Source organism: Protopterus annectens, chromosome 1.part0 (assembly GCF_019279795.1).
Source record: "Protopterus annectens isolate FY-2018-M chromosome 1.part0, PAN1.0, whole genome shotgun sequence".
Lineage (NCBI taxonomy): Eukaryota > Metazoa > Chordata > Ceratodontiformes > Protopteridae > Protopterus > Protopterus annectens.
In genome coordinates, this window is record NC_056725.1 from 1,522,777,561 (window position 1) to 1,522,793,163 (window position 15,603).

Consider the following 15,603-nt stretch of genomic DNA (forward strand, 5'->3'; position numbering starts at 1 on the left):
TAGAACATAGCCCATACCATATCCCCTGGTTTTAAATCTGTTGGTGAGGTCTTTCCTGTGGGTTTGATAAGAAAAATCATTTGAACAAATACGCTTGGTTCTGATGAATTGAGATTTAGGAATGTTACGTATGACATGTGGTGGGTGGAAACTAGAGGCATGGAGAATGGTATTGTACTCGGGATGTTTTCTGAAAACCTCAGTAGATAAGGTATTATCAGCTAGCTTGGTAACAGCAACATCCAAAAAAGTGATATATTGATGATCATACTGGACAGTGAATACCAGGCCCCAGATGTTGTTATTTAAATATGCAAGGAATTCATGTAACATATATGTTTCGCCCGTCCAAACCAACCAGCAATCGTCAAGGTAGCGTCTCCAGATGTCTATGTATGGTAAAAATATGTTATTAGTGGAGTCATAAATAATATGGTGTTCCACGAAAGCCATAAAGAGATCCGCATAAATGGGGGCAAAAGATGCCCCCATGGCTGTACCCTTGACTTGCCAGTAACATTTGTCTAAATAAGAAAAAACATTACTGGTGAGGACCAATCTAGCTAGTTCTATCAAAAAGGAATTGAAAGTAGATGGATATAGATTAGCCCTGTCCAACCAAAAAGCCAGGGCCTCAAGTCCAGATTTGTGTGGAATGTTGGTGTATAGAGCACAAACATCTAGGGTACACAGTAACCAATCTTCCTCAAGTTGGCTGTCTGAAACAATCTAAAGGAAACTGGTGGTGTCATGTAGTCGTGATCTTATCATGCCCAGTAATGGTTTAAGATGTTTAATAAGGAACAATGAAAGAGGTTCTGTAATATAGCCCCTTCCAGAAACAATTGGTCTCCCTGGAGGGAATAGAGGATCCTTGTGAATCTTTGGCAGAAAATATATGTATTGAGTGGATGGATCCTTGACAATGAGTTGTTGTGCAGTGTCATAGGTTATGATACATTCATCTTTAGCCCAATGTATAAATTCCTCTATATGTTTTTGAAACCTAGGTGTAGGATCAATCCCCATCAGGGAGTAATATTTGGGATCAGACAACTGTCTGTTTGCCTCTTTGTCATAAGCACATCAGTTCAAGATCACAACCGCACCCCCCTTATCAGCAGGAATGATAACAATGTTGTTATTATTCTGTAGTTCAAAAACTGCTTCACGTTCAGCTCGAGAAATATTATTGGATTTAAATTGAATATCAGCACCGAAAAAATGAAGATCATTGAGAACGTTTTTTTGAAACTGTTGTACCAATGGATGCATGGGTGGAACAAAAGATGATTTGTGATATGTAAATCGTTCATCCATATCATGCCCAGAATCCCCAAAAAATAATCTCAAGTTCAAAGTTCTACAAAAAGAGGCAACATCCTGAGCCAACAAATCCTCAGAAACCATGAAGCCTGGTACAAAAGACAACCCTGTATTAAGGACCAACAGGTGTGTTGGGGATAATACAAAATCGGATAGATTGAGCACATTATTATTTGATGAAACATCTAATTCTCCATGACCATTTTCAGTAGACTGTCTATGTTGGTAATTCTTCCTGTGTTTTCTCCCCCCTCGTTTATATTTAAATCTAAAGGGACTGTGTTTGGATTCTGTTTCGGGGAAGGTGACCTGGATATACTAGGAAATTCACTATCTGTGCCAGATGAAAATTCTTCAGTGGAAGATACCGGTGGATTACCTGTTTTTTTCAGAATGGACCGAGGTCTTTTCCTCTTAGGGGTTCTCTGAGCCCTGGGAGTGAATCTAACCTGTTTGGTGTTGGTTGCAAAAGGATTATTACTAAGATAATCCCCTTCATCCCTCTGGAATTTTTTCAACTTCCTGGTCCGTAATTGTTCCTCTAAAATTTTGAGATCATTAGCTACTTTATTTAACTGTGTGTTAAAAAATCTTTCCCCCTCAAAAGTTTTAAGTTCACCCACAAGCCTCGAAACTGTTTGAATCTCAGAATCAATGATTCTGTCATGAAATTTAGATAGAGTTTCAACAAAAGAAATAGAGGCTTGCTGCTGGATGGCGGACCACTGGTCCATGAGTTCTTGATCTGGATTGGAGACTAAGGGTTGAATCCGTATTCTCAACCCTCTGGGAGTAATACCTTTTGCCAAATAGGCCTTAAATAATTTCGAATGCCAGATATTGGATTGGAGTGTTTTAAGATGACCAAATAGGTTCTGAAATGCTACTGTGCATTTAGTTTCGGAATTGCTCTGATCCATAGTCTGGGTTCTATCAGATGAATTGTGACCGAGACCAAATATCCTCAGGTCCTCCCTGTCAGCGGATAGACCTGTTATAAAGGAAGTAAAGTCCATATCTGTAGATGATAACTGACAATATCAGTCAAAAACAAATGTTATACTGAGTCAGTTCAAATAAAGGGGACAATTACAGCCCAAATGGTGAAAAAGATATTGCTGGCTGTGGCCCCTCAATGGGTACTTGAAAAGGGTCAGTACTGTTAAATTAGCCCAGAGTATCCACCAAACAGCAGACCAATTGATATGCAATAATATATGACCAAATAAATTGTTTCAGGCTTGAAAGGGTGAATAAAAATAAACCCCTTGGGAAAAAAGGCATGTAAAAGCCAATGAAGTGCATACACAAAAATATTTAACAAACTGGTTCCACTCAAATATGTAAATGCTTTAGAAAACAAAATTCTTTATAAAATAACAGATATGCATTGAAACATGCATAAAGTTTGCTTGATAATGAGTTGCTCAACCATTGATGGCCTATATAATAAACATTGACACAAAGCCTATACAACTACCTGATACAGACTTTCACCTCATAAGTATGGCAAAAATTGAGTCAGAACATTGTTAACTAAAGAATCAATAGGTGTAGCATATATCATGACACTCCAAAATTAATTGAATAATGATTGAATGAACTGTTAATGATAGATGAAAAACAAATCAGGACACAGCCAAACTGTATGTCAATACAAAAATTATATGGTTAATACAACTGTAAAATGTAAAGAAAATATTAAACAGTCAATAATGATATGACCCTCTGAGATATAAATCTCACAAATTCCTGGAATGAAGTTGAAAAAGTACCTTGAATAAAGATTCCAGTAATGGGAATTTAATTAGTCCAAGATGAGGCGACCAAAATAGTAATCAGCGTGTCCCTGATTCAAAAAAATATATATATAAATGCCACACATGTTCTGGTGTAGAAAAGGTGTCCACCCAACAAGAAAGTGAGCTGGAGTCGGATTTTGTTCTTATGACTCTAATGTTTGGCTCAACACGATGACCACAAGAAAAAATCGCAGCAAAGCTTGTCCGTTAAAAGGAAGCGTAGCTGATAATCAAAAAGCTGAAGTGTTGTATTCAGCTGACTTACAAACTTGTAGGCGTTCAGACTAGGTTGAGTGGAACAGAACACACCAATGCGAGTATACTCGCATTTAGATACAGACGATTCAAAAAAGCCACATATTATGAAAGTGCGCGCTGTTGTGGTAGCACTGAATGTTCGTAACAAATATGCTGTCAATGTTGAAGCACCACTTGCACTCCATGTGCTTCAATACAATAGTAAGCGTAATTTAATAAAATAGGTTTAAACGCTTACTGACCTGCAGCACCAGAACCAGTATTATGCTCGGTGTGTGCTGATACAAATTCAGAATCCAAACAATGAAAAAAAGATACGGAAAAGGACTTCCGTTATGATTGAGGGCAGAAATTGCCGTGATGTCCTGGATTCACAACCATACAAAGACAGCCAATGGGCAGCTCAGCAGACAATGTCCAAACTGACTGTAGAAACAAAAAACCTCGCATCAAAAGGACTTCCGTTGTAGTTGAAGGCAAATTGCCGTAATGTCCTGGATTCACAACCATGTAAAGACAGCAAATAAGTAGCTCAGCAGACAATGGCCAAACTAGCTGTAAAAACGAAAAACCTCTGGTTGTTAAAGTGTTGAAACTAGTAACCTAAGTCACCAATTTATAAATAGTGACTAAATAATTCTTGTTGTTCTCTGGAAGAACACTGGCCCCCAGCTGTTGACAAAAAGCAGCAAATCAGAAGAAAAAAATATACAACAGCGCGTAGGGCAAATGCACGGCTCACCAATCATGGAATATACAACAAAAATACACAGAGCCAGCATACAGTGTCCAAAATAGAATTGTAATGAATGTTAAATCATTACAAAAGAAAAAACAAACCGGTTTCGGCAGGAAACCACAGCCTTCATCAGTGTTGGTTACATAAATAGTGGTGAACAAAGGTATATATACACACACATATAGAATCATTATTGATTAATTAAATCCAATCAAAGGTTTTCATTAAGACCAGGTGGGAATAATCCCCCTAGTTTGATTATCCACTTTTTTTCTTTGGTATTAAGAATGGAGTGTAATCCAGTTTTGTTATGCTTGCTGCCAACTATTTTATCAATAATAATGAAAGTAAATTTAGCAGAAGCATGTGCTAAGTGGTGTTTGTATAAGGCATTATTTTGCCTTTTGTTCTTGATGTTGCTGATATGTTTAGAAATCCTGATTTTAAGTGGTCTAGAGGTTTGTCCTACATAAAATGAGCCACAATGACAGGTGGCTAGATAAATGACCCAGTCGGTGCTGCAGTTTGCAAAAAACCTCAGATCATAAACTACTGGACAATTTCTACTTGAAAATTGTTTGGACTTGTTGATCTTGTCGCAGTTAGTGCAGTGTCCACAAGGATAGCAACCTGTCAAGGGTTCCCCTGTCAGTGTTGTTTGGATGGGGTTAGAATCCTGGTGCCTGTGACCATGTTTGAAATGATTGAAAAAGGAACCCAAATTCTTTCCCTTCCGAAAGGAAAAAAGACATTTATCTGGTATAAGACTGGTTATGTCTGGGTCATATTTGAGAATGTTCCAATGTCTGTGCACACTATCTATTTTCAGGCCAATACATGAAAAACATTTGAAGAGAAGTGTAGGGGATTCTTATCAAAATTCTGAAACACAGTTGTCTGAGTAATGACTTGCTTGAAAAAAAAAAGTCAGAAACGAAAACTTTGTTCACTCAAAACAAGGAAAGCAGTAATGTAGATAATTCAAGTTCAACATTATCGACATTACCCAACTTACCTTGACTTCCAGTGATTTCCTACAGATGTTTTGCAGGGGGTAAGCCCTGGCCCCACACCCCCTGCTAATTATATATTCTAACTCCTAGATCACACTACAGTGAGGAAAAGGGTAACTTTCTGGATCCCCCCTGTAGTGCGATCTTCAATCAGAAATTCAACCTCACAACAGCAAATGCACACTAGCATTCACAGTTGTGAAGTTGAACATTTCCAGAGCAGCGTTACATAAAGTAGAAAACAGCCTTTTGACCATCCCAGTTCATGTAACTGCCATCCAAAATTTTGATAATAAACCAGTATATATATTTCTCTCACTATATATATAAATACATCTGCGTATATATCTATATATGGGTCTCCTTTGTTTCATTGAATCTCATTTCACTGAATTTCATTTCACCCCCAACCACTTAGCTGAAAATTCAAATTACTGAAAACTCATTTTACTGAATTTCATTTCACTGAACTGCAGTTAGTATATATGGCACTGTGTAGAGTACTGTTAGGCAGGTAAAAGGTATATGCCCTTTTCCCCACTGTAGTGTGATCTTACATGTGTGTGTGCCTGTATTGGACCCCCTTAAACTGACACCAATAACTAAGTCAAAATGAAAGTCAGTTATCTTTTGTTTGTATTGTGGCATCATTTGTGATGATAGTAGGATGCTTCTCAAGACTAGTTTCATTAGAGCTTCGGACGCATATTCTGAGAGACAGGTGTTGTCTCTGTTTATATGATCAATGCAGGTGTGTCTCAAGTTGATCATTCCCATATCTACAATGGCCAAGTCATATATATCTAGGATGAAGGGACTTGAGGGCTGTGGTGACATAGTGAATCCTAACATGTGAGAAACAGGACAACATCACCTTTCCTTGTTTATCCTGGTGATTGGTGCACTTGTGTATCTCACTATAGAGTCATTTATAAGTAGGATTGTACCAGATGTGTTGGTTCTGCCTTACTGTATTAAGGACATTAATTGACTTGTCAGATAGGTGACCCCCTAACCTTATGTTTATCATATTGATCACTGCTGCAGTATCCTTAGCTTTTTGTCAGTCAGCTTGAACTGACTAAAAGACAACTTGGTCGCAAACCGCTCCAAAGCTTTACTAGCTCCAAAGAGTACACTTCTCTGTGCCTTTTGATGATCGACAATCAGCTTATACTTTCCTTTGCGGGGCAGATAAGTTCTCCTTGGTGAAAAAAAAAGTTTTGGGGTGTTTTATTACTTTCCTCTTTGGGAAAATTATTTTAAAGGTAGGAATGCTGTGTTTTAATGGACTGTCTTGACACTATAACTTATTTTAAACAGAGAGCTCAATTTCTCTTTCAGTTTTCTGTAGAAAATTGTGTTTATTTTACTTTTGTAGACTGGAATAGTGTTTTAAAGTGCTTTCCACTATGTTTTTCTGTCAAAAAAGTAACTTTTGCTGGACTGGTAGTGTTTACTGGTACTTGCTGCTTGTCCTCGCCAGGAATGAGGCACCATTTTTGGCTTGACCATGGAACACACTACTGGTCCCATGGTCAGTCCTTCTTCCAGCCACAAAAAGGAAAAATTTAAGCAAGCAGCCATTGCCACCACAGCAGGCTAGCAATTTGCCTCAGTTTCAGATGGTACCTCAGACCACCCATCTTTTAGCCTGGTTCCCTTTAGTCTAGCACCTAGAGCCACTATGGACCAAAGGACAGCCATGGCCTCTGCAACTGTTGGGGTCCAATCAGTTGGAAAGGGGGAGCCATTATTGTCAATTCTGGGAAAGGAAAGAAGGAAGATTTCCTACATGTTATAGAATGCTGTGTGAACCTCTTGAGGAAGCTGCTGCTAACATTAATAACATGGCTGGCACCATTTTTCCTAGCAAAAGAAACAGAAAAGCAAGCATGTATGTACTTCTCCTCTGTTTTATTTGGATAGGAGTAATTTACAGGGTCTAGCTCAGGATTTAATTCAGGCAATTGATCATTCTTGGAATATAGCCTCTAGTAAAAGCAAGAGGGATTCCCTTTTCCTGAAGATAGTAAAGACTGGAGAACTGAACAAGAACATGCAGGGATGGATACAGGGTTTTTCTTTAGATTTCAGATTCAGACTCAGAGGAAAGCTCAGTTTCTGATTCTTCCTGTGGGAATATCTCTTTCTCTGAGATAATTGCTAGAATGTGTCAGTGTTTTCAGTGGGACATCACTAAGGTTTCTTAGTCTCTCAAAAAATAATGTGAGTTGTTAAGCCAGCTGCCCTAAAAAGGCAGATAGAATGTATGAAGTTCGTCAGTCTTTTATATGTTTATACACTATTCCCAAACCTGACCCAACTGCAATAGCTTTAGTTGATCCCACTGGTGCTAAGAAATTAGTTAATTCCAGTCTTAATATTTTTGATAAGGATAAGAAAATTATCGATAGGTATGGGAAAGTGCATAGTTCTGCAACTCTGATCTTCAGAATTTTGAATTGTCCGACTCATATGTTACAGTTTTTCTGATGAACTGTAAAAGCATGAGAAATGTTTAATCTGCAGTTTCGTCTTGTGAGAAAAATATGCTTTAAATAACTTAGGTTCTTCTATTGCACAGGTCAGTATGCATTGTTTACAGTGTGTGTGTGTGTGGCAAGGAAATTTCAAAAAGAAGTTCTGAACCTCCCAAAATCAAGTACAGTCCAATAAGTCTGAAGGACTACTTGAGAGCCCTTGTGAGCCCCTCCCACCCTGGCCCCCCCCCCTTTTTTTTTCTTCCAGGAAGTTTGAATCTTAATTTTTCTTTTCTGCAACAGATAGTTTCAAACAAATTGCTTCTGAAAATCATTCCTCTAAGTTACAAATTACAGTAGGAAGAAATTCCTCATTTCCAGGGGATCATGCTCCAGATCAGACTCTTGTTTCCACTGGTTCTTCATCACATGCTGTCCCAAGGAGTGAGTGAACCAGTTCCTCCTTCCCAGGTGGAAAGGATTTTTATTTAAAGATGTTTCTGGTGCCAAAAAATGAAAATGTTTCGAGATCCGTTAATGGATCTTCCTTTTCTAAATTTGTTTGTGATAGTGACCAAATGCAAAATAATGTCACTTTACAACCTTCTTACCCGTCTTCCTCTTTTAAGTTTCCTGGCAACATTAGACTTAAAAGGTGTCTCTCATCACATCCCTGTTCGCCCAGACTTTAGACATTTCTTATTGTTTTGTGTGTGTAGATCACATTATTAATTCCCTGCCTTACCCTTTGGACTATCCACTGCACCAAGAGTGTTTGAAAAGTGTCTAGCTCCAGTTATAGCTCATTGCAAGCTACAGAGTATCCACATTTTCCCATATTTAAATGACTTGCTTATCTTTGCAGAGTCTTTTTCTAACTGTCAGGAATATCTCTCTTTCGTGAGAGATCTTTTACACAAGCTGGGATTCCAAGAGAACATTCAAAAGTGTATCTTGGTTTCTTCACAGAGGATTGTGTTCTTGGGATGTCAACTAGATACCTCAGTTCAAAGACATTAAAAATAGATCTCTATTTAGATCTACATCCTACATTCCATCAGAGCAAAACTGTGTAGCAGACAAGTTGAGCAGGACCATGGCAGACCCTCACAAATGGAAACTAGAACTGAGGGTTTTCCAAGATTTGATTCTTCTGTGGGGAGTTTCTCAAGTAGATCTCTTTGTCTCATCTCTGAACAATCAACTGGCAAAATTAAGTCCCAGGATTCCATACAAGAAGGCCTGGAAGGCAGATACCTTTTATCTTCTCCCTTTCCACTAATATCCAGGGTACGTCTGACGATTCAAAATTAATTTCCTAAAATCGTTGTGGTGACTCCCTTCTGGCCCAGGCAACTGCGGTTCACCCTTCTTTTGGAAATGGCCAAGGGTAATTACAACAAGCTTCTTCACAGACTGGATATGCTCACACAAGAACAGGGGTGTTTGACACACCCCAACACCAATCTTCTTCAACTGACTGTCTGAATGATAAGTTCTTAATTCCTTTTAGGCACCTGTTTTCTGAGGATGTGCAGCAGGTACTAATGGAGACAGGAAAGCCTGCTACTAGAAAACCATACATTTAGCAAATGGAAAAGGTTTTCCAGTTGGTGTCAATCACACAACCAGCACCCATTCAGGACTAGTTGTTTCTGCTTTTATAATATTTGTGTGAGTTACTATCCTAATCTTTCTTATTCCTCTATCAAGGTTAATTTATTGGCCATTTCAGCATGTCTGCCCATGGATCCTCCTCTTCCAAGGCCATCACATGTTAAAATGTTCTTGAAAGGGGTTTTGCATAAGAGGCCTCCAAGTAAATCAGTGGCCCCTCCTTGGGGATCTTAATTTTGTGTTAGAGAAATTAACACATGCTCCATTTGAACCAGCTAATCTGGCTGGCTTGAAGTTCTTAACATGGAAAACAGTTTTATCAATTCCTCTGACCAATGCAAAAAGACTATCTGAGTTGCAAGCTCTTATGGTGAGTCAATCCAACCCTACCTCATTTTCCACAAGGACAGTGTTTCTTTGAGAAAGAATCCTTCTTTTATGCCTAAAGTGGTATCTGAGTTTACTTTAAGTCAGACTATCCATTAGTGGTGTGAGAGTCTGACACTACATCAGCCTTCTTTTTTCCAGCTGTGTTAATCTACCCATATAACTAAGCATAGCCGGCCATAGGCATAGGCCAACTAGACGGCCGCCTAGGGCACCGCTCTACTAGGGGCACTTTTCCAGTATTTATTTGGTGTAAGTAGACCAGGATGGGGGCAGCGGGTGATGTAGTGAGGGGCACCATGGAATCCTTTTGCCTAGGGCACCACTTGACCTAAGGCCGCTCCTGTAACTAAGGCTATTGCAGCAGTGCTCAATATGAAGAACATAGTACAGTTGTGTGATCTGAACTTACCATAACAATAGACGTTAAAATGATCACTGTTGCAGTAGCCACTCCCTCCTTCCACCCCCTTATTTTTTTGTGTGTTTTTTTATGCCAGGGTGCGGACATTTGTTTTTTGTTATTTCTAGCCTTGTCCTTTCAGGGCTCAGCCTCCCACTCTCCCTCTGCTGGCAGGAAAGCTTTGAAGGGCTTTGCAACCAAACTTGTCTTTAGTCAACTCAGCTCAAGCTGTATGACAATTTGGTCATGTGGAAAGTGCCCTGATGCTTTTAAAGTTGTCCGTCTGTTATATACTTAGCAGGATATAACCTGTATAGCTAAGGTCACTGCAGCCATGACTATTTGAGCATCTACTGTTATGGCAATTTTAACTTACACAACTGTACTTTCCCTAGTGTTATTGCCTGCCAGTTTTTATAGCCTTTCTTTCATCTTTTTTTCCATATAAATTTAATTATCCTCTGCATATCTTTTCCTTTTGTATGCCTTTGTCCAACCACACAGTCAATATTTTAATGAACATTCTTTTTCACTTTCCTCCATTCCTTTATAATATCCATAGCTTAATCCATCCAGTCATGTGGTTGATTCCCCGTTCCCTCCCTTACATTTCCCTCCAAATCTTCCATTTTAATTTTCACTTCTAAATACCTCCTAACATTTCCACATATCCTTTAGACCTTCCATTTTTCTCCTTCTTCTTCTTCTTTTTCATAAATTTGACTTACAGATTTTCAATCACCTCCACAATTTCTTCTCGCTTATATGTCAGATTACCTTCTTTTTATATATTACATCCACCTTTCCTTCTTAAGCTTTAACTTCTTTTCCTAAAAATAGGTGAAACTTCCTCTTTTTCTCTTTATGTCTATACATAGTCTTTACTTACTATCTGTTTAGTTTTTCCATACATTTTTTTTCTGCTTCTCTTATTCTCTTACTATCTTTTTCTTTTATCATAGTTCTGTTATAAACATCTACAACTACAGTGAGCAGCTGAAACACCGAAAAATAATGGCAAAAACACAAAGGGAGAAAAAAAATTAACTTTGTTTTTTTTTTTTTTTTTGTTTTGTTTTTTTGTAGGGGAAAGCACCCCCCCCCCCCGCACCCCCTCCCCAATGCCTGGGAGGAAATCCTCCCACTTCCAAGTTTATATATACCAACTTCACGGTCACACCAACTGGAAATTAAATTAATAATTGCCAGCACAACATAGCAATATCACCGGCAATGATTTCCTACGGAAAACATTGATCGACACAATGAATTTCAACTCGACCATCTGTACAGGAGCCCTTTTTCATACCTTCTCATAATTTCTTCATATTCCATCTAACCTCTTCTTTTCATTCTACTCTCAACTTTTAAAAAAACTTTTTATACATTTCTTTGTACTCCACCCACCAATATGCTTAGTTTTTATAGTGTGCTTTCATTGTCATATGATCTTTTCATAATTTTACATGTTCTTCCTATATGCCATCTTTTTTTACTAACCTCATAAGTTAACCTTTTATTAATTTTCTTTCCTTCCTTTATTATCTAGCATCTCTAGCCTATATTGCTTATGATCTGAAAATTCTGCCGTTTCTACCCCATCAATTCCTTCATATCTTTTGAATATATCACATAATCTATTTAAGTTTTAAAAATTCACCTTCAGTATGTCCATTCCCTATATTTTCACTTTTTGCAACCTTTCACATTTTATCTATTGTTTCAGCATCTTAATATCTTGTGTTATTTTTCTGTCTTTCCTTCCTTAAGTTAAAAATAAAATATCCCACCATAATTATTGACATATTTACCATTATATACCTATTTATTTCTTCAAACATCTTTATCCTTTCCATAGGCACCGGAAGCTGTTGAAGACTGGGGGACGGAGGGTAAGAGGGCCACTTAGTGAGCTAAAAAAGGCAATTTTTTATAACTATGGAGTGGGATGACATGGGATAGTTTCCAGAGGGAGGGAATAGTGCTTTTGTATAAGGTTCTGTTGATAAGGATAGATATGGGATATGCAATGGCATCTGCAGCTATTCGTAGGTACTCTGCAGGGAGGAGTCAGCAGCGAGGGTGGTAGGTTTTAGCTTTTTTATAAGTGTTTTGATAAAACTAGTGGATATCGGTTGGAAGCTAAATTGGGGGTGATTAGTGGGTAGATTAGGGGTGTGGTTTAAGTTTGTGGGGGTTAATTGATTTGCTAGGGATTGGATTGTTTCAGTGAAAAAGTTATAGGCACCAGCTATGGTCTCTGGGGAACTATGGGTGTGGTGGTAGAATTACCTGGATGAAGTAGTTGATTTAAGCCTGCCCAAAATTTTGAGGGTTGTTTTGGTGTTTTTGTAGGAGATTTTGGTAGAAGCTTTTTTTATCTAGTAAAATAGAACTTTTTTGCATCATTCCTGAGATAATGATACTTTAGATGGTCAAGTGGGGCTTTAGTTGTTCTCCAGCTGGCCCAGGCTCTGTTTCTAGCTTTGATTTTAGATTTGGTATCTTTTGTGAGCCATGGTGCTGTGGTTGATATAGATTTTATTGTACATGCTGGAGCACTGGAATCAAGGATACTTAGGAATTGAGTGTTAAAGTGAGTTATAGCCTCTTCTAATGGTAGATTTTTTAGTTTTGACCAGTCAACTGCCTTTAGTTCATTTAGGAGTATAGCAGTGTCAAAGTTTTTCCCTTTTTGTGTCTCCCTTACTTCCAGTTTTTATTTTTCTCTTTATTCTTCTAACCCATCTAAATTGAATTTTCATCTCATTTTTATCTTGTTCGTCCCCTCTCCAACTTTACCTCCTCTCCTTAATTCTTTTTTAATACTGCATACTTATTTCTTACTTGTGAAACCTTCCTGTCTGAAGAATATCCCCTTCTTCATTTGCCCTATCCTTTTTAAATATCTCCACAAATATCTTCAGTAACATTTTCACCCAAATGTCATTCGTCTCTCCCACTTTTTTCTTCCTTTTCCCTTTAATGATGTAATAAAGGGCAGTCAGAAGAGATATGACCACTCTCATTACATTTTCTACACACTTTTTTACAATTCCCGGTAGTATGCCCCCTCTCCTCACATTCTCCACATCTTTTTTGTTACAATCTTGCAACACACATGTTCGTTCTACATACACACACACACACACACACACACACACACACACACACACACACACACACACACACACACACACACACACACACACACACACGCACACACACACACACACACACACACAAAACAGACTTCAGATTGTGCCAAGTAGCTAATATTGCCATTTTCCCCATTTAACATTGTTATGTTGGGTACATGCAGTATTTTCCCCATTTAATGCTGTGATGTCAGGTACATGCTGTATTTTCGCCATTTAACATTGTTATGCTGGGTACATGCTGTATTTTCCCCATTTAACATTGTTATGTTTGGTACATGCTGTATTTTCCCCATTTAACATCTTTATGTTGGGTACATGCTGTATTTTCCCCATTTAACATCTTTATGTTGGGTACATGCTGTAATTTCCCCATTTAACATTGTTATGTTTGGTACATGCTGTATTTTCCCCATTTAACATTATTATGTTGGGTACATGCTGTATTTTCCCCATTTAATGCTGTGATGTCAGGTACATGATGTATTTTCCCCATTTAACATCGTTATGCTGGGTGCATGCTGTATTTTCCCCATTTAGCATTGTTATGTTGGGTACATGCTGTATTTTCCCCATTTAATGCTGTGATGTCAGGTCCATGCTGTATTTTCACCATTTAACATTGTTATGCTGGGTACATGCAGTATTTTCCCCATTTAACATTGTTAATGTTTGGTACATGCTGTATTTTCCCTATTTAATGCTGTGATGTCAGGTACATGCTGTATTTTCCCCATTTAACATCGTTATGCTGGGTATATGCTGTATTTTCCCCATTTAACATTGTTATGTTTGGTACATGCTGTATTTTCCCCATTTAACATCGTTATGTTGGGTACATGCTGTAATTTCCCCATTTAACATTGTTATGTTTGGTACATGCTGTATTTTCCCCATTTAACATCGTTATGTTGGGTACATGCTGTATTTTCCCCATTTAATGCTGTGATGTCAGGTACATGCTGTATTTTCCCCATTTAATGCTGTGATGTCAGGTACATGCTGTATTTTCCCCATTTAATGCTGTGATGTCAGGTACATGCTGTATTTTCCCCATTTAACATCATTATGCTGGGTGCATGCTGTATTTTCCCTATTTAACATTTTTATGTTGGGTACATGCTGTATTTTCCCCATTTAATGCTGTGATGTCAGGTACATGCTGTATTTTCCCCATTTAACATCGTTATGCTGGGTACATGCTGTATTTTCCCCATTTAACATTGTTAATGTTTGGTACATGCTGTATTTTCCCCATTTAATGCTGTGATGTCAGGTACATGCTGTATTTTCCCCATTTAACATCATTATGCTGGGTACATGCTGTATTTTCCCCATTTAACATTGTTATGTTTGGTACATGCTGTATTTTCCCCATTTAACATCGTTATGTTGGGTACATGCTGTAATTTCCCCATTTAACATTGTTATGCTGTATTTTCCCCATTTAACATCGTTATGTTGGGTACATGCTGTATTTTCCCCATTTAATGCTGTGATGTCAGGTACATGCTGTATTTTCCCCATTTAACATTGTTATGCTGGGTACATGCTGTATTTTCCCCATTTAACATTGTTATGTTTGGTACATGCTGTATTTTCCCCATTTAACATCGTTATGTTGGGTACATGCTGTAATTTCTCCATTTAATGCTGTGATGTCAGGTACATGCTGTATTTTCGCCATTTAACATTGTTATGCTGGGTACATGCTGTATTTTCCCCATTTAACATTGTTATGTTTGGTACATGCTGTATTTTCCCCATTTAACATCGTTATGTTGGGTACATGCTGTAATTTCTCCATTTAATGCTGTGATGTCAGGTACATGCTGTATTTTTCCCATTTAACACTGGTATTTTTGGTACATGCTGTATTTTCCCCATTTAACACTGTTATGTTTGGCACATGCTGTATTTTCCCCATTTAACATTGTTATGTTTGACACATGCTGTATTTTCCCCATTTAACTCTACTATGTTTGGCACATGCTGTATTTTCCCCATTTAACATTGTTATGTTTGGTACATGCTGTATTTTCCCCAAGTAACGTTACTATGTTTGGTACATGCTGTATTTTCCCCATTTAACTCTACTACGTTTAGAACATGCTGTATTTTCCTTCACCAATGGCAACCGAGATGACAGGACAGCAGATTTATTAAAATAAGCACAACTTTACCAGGAAATAGTATCACTTTCATCTTACAATTAAGACTTCTTCAGATAAATACAACAGAACAAGTACTCAGCTTAAAAAGACCAGTAAAGTCACATGATACAGAACATAATGAACTAGTAAGAAGGAAAGGAGAGGCAAAGCAATTTAAAGTGGCAGGCAGTAATTGCAAAGGAATTACACAGAATATCTGCACACACCATGATATCGACACAAAGTGTAGCAAAACTAAAGTAA